Consider the following 6,909-nt stretch of genomic DNA (forward strand, 5'->3'; position numbering starts at 1 on the left):
GTTTAAGGATTTTTCCGCATTGAAATTAGGCAGCGGGCAGGAACCCGGACATCCGGAGTGTTTCGGTGCGAGGTAGGGAATTCAAGCTGGTGCTTTTTGCAGACGACGTTATTCTGACCCTGACCCAACTCAGAATCTCTCTGCCTAACCTGCATGCTGAACTCGATCTATATAGGTCCCTGTCAGGCTATAAGATAAATGCGGCCAAGTCGGTAGCTCTCCCCATTAACATCCCCGATGAGGAGGTTCGACATCTGAAGCAGTGCTTCCCCTACCATTGGGTTACAGCGGGTCTGAAGTACCTGGGGGTGCAGATCACCCTGTCCTTTGACTCTTTATATAAGGCTAACTCCCCCCCCTATCGTTCCATAAGAGGACTTTTGCAGAAGTGGAGGGCCCATCACATTTCCCTTTTGGGTAGGGTGGCATCTGTTAAGATGGTCATCCTTCCCAAACTCCTCTATCTATTCCAGACGTTGCCCATACCAGTCCCATACGCGGACCTATGTAAGCTCCAAGCGGATCTGGTTCGCTTCGTCTGGAATTATGGGCGGCACAGGGTCCCCCGAACGGTTTTGACAGCATCCCGCACTGACGGGGGATTGGGGTCCCCTGACCTGCTTAAATATTATCAGGCAGCTCAACTGCGCGCCGTTGCCTCTTGGTTCCCTCAGCGCTCTTATAATAAATGGACAGAAATCGAGAAAATCTGGATGGCCCCCGCGCACCCGAATAGCTTGTTCCACATGCAGGCGCGGAGGTGAATCCGGGCTGACTTTTGGGGCCCATGCTTCACCTCAGGACGCTTTGGCGCAGACTGTCCCGGACGCATAGCCTGAGCTCGGAGCGGTCTCTTTTGACCTCTTTCCTGTTCAACCCCAGGATGCCTGATAGTTTGACCCACCAGATGTCGTCTGCTTGGGCATCACGTGACCTTTTTCACTTTGGCCACTTAGTGGACCCCATAACACGGAAACTCCTATCATTTTCTGATTTGATGAAAAGAAATTTGACCTGCCCCGCCAGGTGTTCAATGGGTATCTGCAGATAAGACACTATGCACAATCATTTGCCCCCGGGCTCCAATTCTCAACGCCAACGCCTTTCGAAAAACTGGTACTGGAGGGATCGGCTCGCCGCGGGTTGATATCTGATATGTATCGGTTGTTGAACTCTCGCTCTTTCCCCACCCAGGGTAAGCATGCATACATGCTGCGATGGGAGAGGGAGCTCGGGGAGGAGATCTCGGAGACGGAGTGGCAGACGATCTGGTCTCAGGCGGCAAAAAGCTCTCTTTGTACGTTGTATAAGGAGAATGCCTATAAAATACTGTATTTATGGTACATGACGCCGGCTGTCCTCCACGCTATCTATCCATCCAGCTCAGACAGGTGTTGGCGTTGTCAGGGAGCCAAGGGAACCTTGTACCACATTTACTGGACCTGTCCCAAGATAGTACCGTTTTGGACGGAGACCCAGCAGTTGTTGTCTCGCCTCCTGGGAGTGCCGGTTCCCTGGTCCCCGAAACTGTTTTTACTAGGGGTGTCAGCCCTGCGGATCCCCAAGTCCTCCAAGAAATTGTTGAGGCATGTATTGACAGCTGCGAGATGCCTAGTTGCCCTCCATTGGAAGCTCCTGTCCCCCCCCCTCTCAATCTGACCTCTACGCCAGGATCAAAGATATTGAATGAATGAAGAAAATGACGGCCAGGTTGCGTGATAGCTTGGACACTTATGATGCAGTTTGGGCGGAGTGGCATCGTCAGGAGGATCCGTCCTTGAGCCATGAGTCGAGCCACCCCTTAACCCCCCCCCCTCATCTTCTCTCCCTGTCTACCTGCGTTTGCAGTCTCCTTTCTCTGCTCTTTCTTCTTCTCTTTTTTTTTTTCTTTCCTTTTTTTTTCTTGACTCCCTCTTTTTGTTTCTTCTTATGCCTCTGCTACTTAGGGGCTTGTTCTACATGTGCTTACTTTTGTCTTTTGGCAGATTGTGTTTTTAGGTTGGCTGCTTATGAGTGGAGTTACTGAGCTCCCCCTGATATTCGCCTTGTATTGTACTGTTATGTGCTATGCACTGTTTTCTTTTCTGCTGATGTTCTGCTGACATCCCTGTACTGTTCCTTTTATGGCACGGGGGTTACCTCGTGTCTAATAAAAATTGTTAATTGAAAAAAAAAAATGAAATTAGGCAGCGGTCTTCCGCTATTAAGGTGGTGGTCGTACTTTCAACTACGCAGTTATTTAACTAAACAAGAACACAAAGCAGATTTCCACAGACCCCTGACTGACTTGGAGATCGACCCCCTAGCCAAAGCCACATCAGTCTCATATAAATGGTTACAACTGGCTGGAGGTGGAGGAGCGGATGGGTACAGGAGGAGATGGTCGGAGGAGCTGCGGGAGGAAATCACAGACAAACAGTGGAGGTATGCCTGCATTCTAGCACATAAAGGTTCCATAAGTGTAATGATCCAAGAAACAGGCTACAAGCTGCTAACACACTGGTATAACACGCCTGACAAACTCCATAAGTGGGATCCTCAAAAACCCCAGGCACATTGCTCCACATTTAGTGGCAGTGCTCATTGATCACCCCCTTTTGGGATAACGTTAAAAAACTGATCCAAATTTTTTTTATAACGGAGACCAAGTTATCACTGAGTGCAGCTTGTTGCTTGTTACACATTAATCACCTCACTCTCACAAAATATAAGAAATCGTTAACCAAGCACTTAATTAATGCGGCCAGGTCATTGATACCTATACATTGGAGATCCGCGAGGGTGCCCTCCATCGTAGATTGGCTAAAGAAAGTCAGAGACGTGTGTGAGATGGAGGACACCATGGCACAAGAAAATGTCAGTCGAGGCCTGCCAAAGTACATGGCATCCTTGGTTCATCTTTCGTTACTCCTAGGAATATGAAGACACAATGCAGAAAGTCTAATGTTGATGTGTAGTCTGTGTGACCTCTCGCAGGACTCAACTCTTTTTGTATGATTGAAATGGGATGACAGCGAACGTTACTGCTTTAATACTCACTTCACTTCCCCCGCCCCCCTATATATTTTTTCTTTTTCTTTCTTCTTCTCTCCCCCCTTTCTGTCTATCCTTCTCTAGCATGCGATACCATGTGCAGTGTATGACGATGAACCACACAGATATAAGGCCATATACCTAAGTATGTACGACAATTACTAACAGATCCTCAGGCCAAAAAGTTCTTAGCGAAACAGTTCGAATGGTTGTTCCCAAATGGGCTTAGTTCTTAAGGTTTAGTTTCTGCCTATCAGATACTTACTTTGTATAAGCAACATACTATAATCCCCACTTTATAAGTTCATCAATATTTTGCATTGCTTATTTGTTGCAAATGTACTTGCATATGGCGTGTTGTGTATGTTTTCTCCTGATTCTCTTTTCAATAAAACTGAAATGTTTAAAAAAAAAATTGAAGAAGCCTGCACAGAAAGCTGAATAAGGTGGGTAAATAGGGACCTCACTACAAAGCAACAGGAACAAAGAGACACATTTATTAAAGTTAAACGCAAATTATGTGAAATAAGGCTTTATTTATTCTATGGCCTATCCAGCACACCTATATGTTACATATAAAAGGAAAGTGCAATTCTTTACTCCTCATGAACATATTATGGACTAGGTTTGCACAAAACAACATCCCACCTGAGGCCTCCTTGCTCCAGGTACAGTACAAGCTACCCCTATTGTTAATATTACTGTATATCCAACGTAGCACCCTCCTATCTAGGGGGGTAATCCACAAAAGGGATACGCCGGCGTATCTACTGATACGCCGTCGTATCCCTGTTTCTATCTATGGAACTGATCCACAGAATCAGTTTACCATAGATAGGCAGAAGATCCGACATGTGTAATTGAATTATACTGTCGGATCTTAAGGATGCAATTCTAGGCCGGCCGCTAGGTGGCGAGGCCATTGCGGCTGGCCTAGAATATGCAAATGAACACTTACGGCGATCCACGAACGTTCCGACGGGCCCGTCGCGCTAAATCTACGTCGTTTACGTCGAGTTACACCTCGTAAAAATAGGGCTGAGTCCTATTTGACAAAGCCCTATTAAGTATTGCCGTCGTTCCCGCGTCAACATTTTCAACTCTACGTCGTTTGCGTAAGACGTTCGTGAATGGCGCTGGACGCCATTTACGTTAACGTCTAAGCAAATGACGTCGGAGCGACGTCAGTTAGCGCAATGCACGTCGGGTAAGTTACCCGACGGAGCATGCGCAGTACGTCCGGCGCGGGAGCGCGCCTAATTTAAATGGGAATCGCCCATTTGTATTAGGAACGCCTTGCGCCGGATGGAGTTAAGTTACACCGCCGCAAATTTCCAGGTAAGTGCTTTGTGAATCGGCACCTAACTTGGGAGATTTGTGGCAGTGTAACTTAACTCTGAAAAGTTAAGTTGCGCTCGGCGGCTGTGGATCTGGCCCTAGGTTCCTGACAGTTTGAGGCAGTTTTTAGCTTCCCTGTAGCCAAGTTGGCTGTTCTGGGTTCTGCTGGTTGCAGGCTTGACTGCTTTCTCCTAAATTGTTTCATATTCCCATCACACACGTTCCTGGTATAAGCTCTCAAAAATAGGGTGCTGTAGCAACAACTAGCTGCATACTGGTTCAAGTCACAACTCTTGGACAAGAAAAGTGCAACAGCAACGTTTCGGAGTCACGCAGGACCCCTTCATTGGAAGGGGTCCTGCGTGACTCCGAAACATTGCACTTTTCTTGTGTTGTGATCATGCAATAAACTACCCGTTTTGGGTGCCACTTTGTGCCGATCCTTGGTGTGCTGGCAAATATCTACCTTGCTTTCTCCTGATTTCTCCTAGTTTCTAGAATTTAGTGGGTGAAAGAGGCTGACCCTCACTTGCATATTCTTACAGCCTCAGCCAATCCCTGGCAGGAAGAATCATCAGCAATGGGCTGAAGTGTGTATATGTATAGGCTGGGGCCTAGAACAGCAGGGTCACTGTCCTTTGAGAGAAGACCCAGACTGAGGGCTAAGCCCTCTGGGCACATAGCTGAAGCTTATAAGGGTCATCTGGGTCCTAGCTCCAATTAGAGCCAGGGGACCCACATTCAGAGCTCCTGAATGCAGTTGAAGAAAGTCCATAGGGGATCTGACCTTGAGGAACACAATACAGAAGCTGGCTGGTACTGCAGTAAAGCATTCAAGTACTCATTCAAATGTCTACACCCTGAAGAAGACAGTACAGTTAGACAGTGTTCTCCGTTAACTTTTGCACTAGTTCTGGATTATTCCAAGACAGAAACACATCTGTGGATCCTATGGGCCTAATCCTCAAAAACCCGGCGCAACGTAACTTTTTCCATTTAAGTTACACCGCCGCAAAATCTCTAACTAAGTGCCCGATCCACAAAGCACCTACCTAGAAATTTTGAGCGGTGTAACTTAAATCGGGCTGGCGCAAGGCTTCCTCTTCTCCAGGGGGCTATTACCATTTAAATGAGGCGCGCTCCCGCGCCGGCCGTACTGCGCATGCTTGTGACGTCATTTTCCAGACATGCATAGCGCGAAATTACGTTACGTCGGGATTTGTGGATTGCGACGGGACAATAAAGTTGCGTCGGGTAAAAAAAAAGATACGGCGCCAAAAAAAAAAATTGAAATTTAAAAAAAATCGCATCGCGAGCAAGAAAGGTCTGTTTTTACAAGGTGTAAACAGTGTACACCTTGTAAAAGCAGCCCTAATTTTGCGTTTGCAAAATATAACTTACGGAGAAAAAACGAAGCTGAAAAGCTTTGTGGATCTCCGTAAGTCCTAATTTGCATACCCGAGGCGGCATTTCGACGCGAAATGCCCCCAGCGGCGGATGCGGTACTGCATCCTAAAATCCGACAGTGTAATTCAATTACTGTATTTGCTGGCGTATAAGACTACCTTTTACACTTAAAAAAACTGGCCAAAAATCAGGGGTCGTCTTATACGCCGGGTCAGGTGCTCGGATGCCTGCTGGATGTGCGGTAATACTGTACGTAGCTTCGGCTACATACAGTATATACCGTTTAGCCAATCCCGGTGAGCGATGTATTCAAATGCATACAGAGCCTGCTCGGATTGGAGTAACAACCTCTGCCAATCCGAGCAGGCTACATACAGTACCCTGCCCGGATTGGCTTTGAGAGTCAGAGAGGCGTGGGCTGATGATGTCACAGCCTCTGCCAACCCAAGCAGGCTTTGTGTTAATTAATAGAATACGTCGCTCGCTGTGATTGGCTCCAGCTCCAGCAAGAAGTAAGAAATATATGGCTCCAGAAGGAAGAAATATGAAGCCTAGGAGGGGGGGTCGTCTTATACGGTAAGTACAGCCAAAAAATCGTAAAAAAATGTAAAATTAGGGGGGTCGTCTTATACGCCTGGTCGCCTTATACACCGGCAAATACGGTACACATGTCGGATCTTCGTCCTAACTATGGGAAACTGATTCTGTGGATCAGTTCCATAGTTAGGACCAGGGATACGATGGTGTAACAGCAGTTACTCTGTCGTATCTCTTTTGAGGATTTGGCCCCTTGTGCCTACTTTCCTCCCAACTAATAACTCAAGATGATTTTTTTCTCCTCTGAACTTTCTCCTAACACTGGATGTTTCTTTTAATCATTCCACAGAACTCCTCTTGAACACTTAATGCTGACTGTCCTCCAAAGTTTAGCGTATCTAACCTTTCTACTACAGGTATTGGATAGTTTGCTATCTTTAATGTGACTCTCACTGTTACTATGGTAAGCCGCTAGATCCACTAAAATATTTCAAAATGGTTTGTATTAATCTTGAGACTTTACTTTGTCTCCAATCCGTATTTGCAATGTTACTCTCGGTTCCAAATCAAATGTAGAGATCACACCTCAGTCAC

Source organism: Rana temporaria, chromosome 8 (assembly GCF_905171775.1).
Source record: "Rana temporaria chromosome 8, aRanTem1.1, whole genome shotgun sequence".
In the NCBI taxonomy this organism is placed as follows: Eukaryota; Metazoa; Chordata; class Amphibia; order Anura; family Ranidae; genus Rana; species Rana temporaria.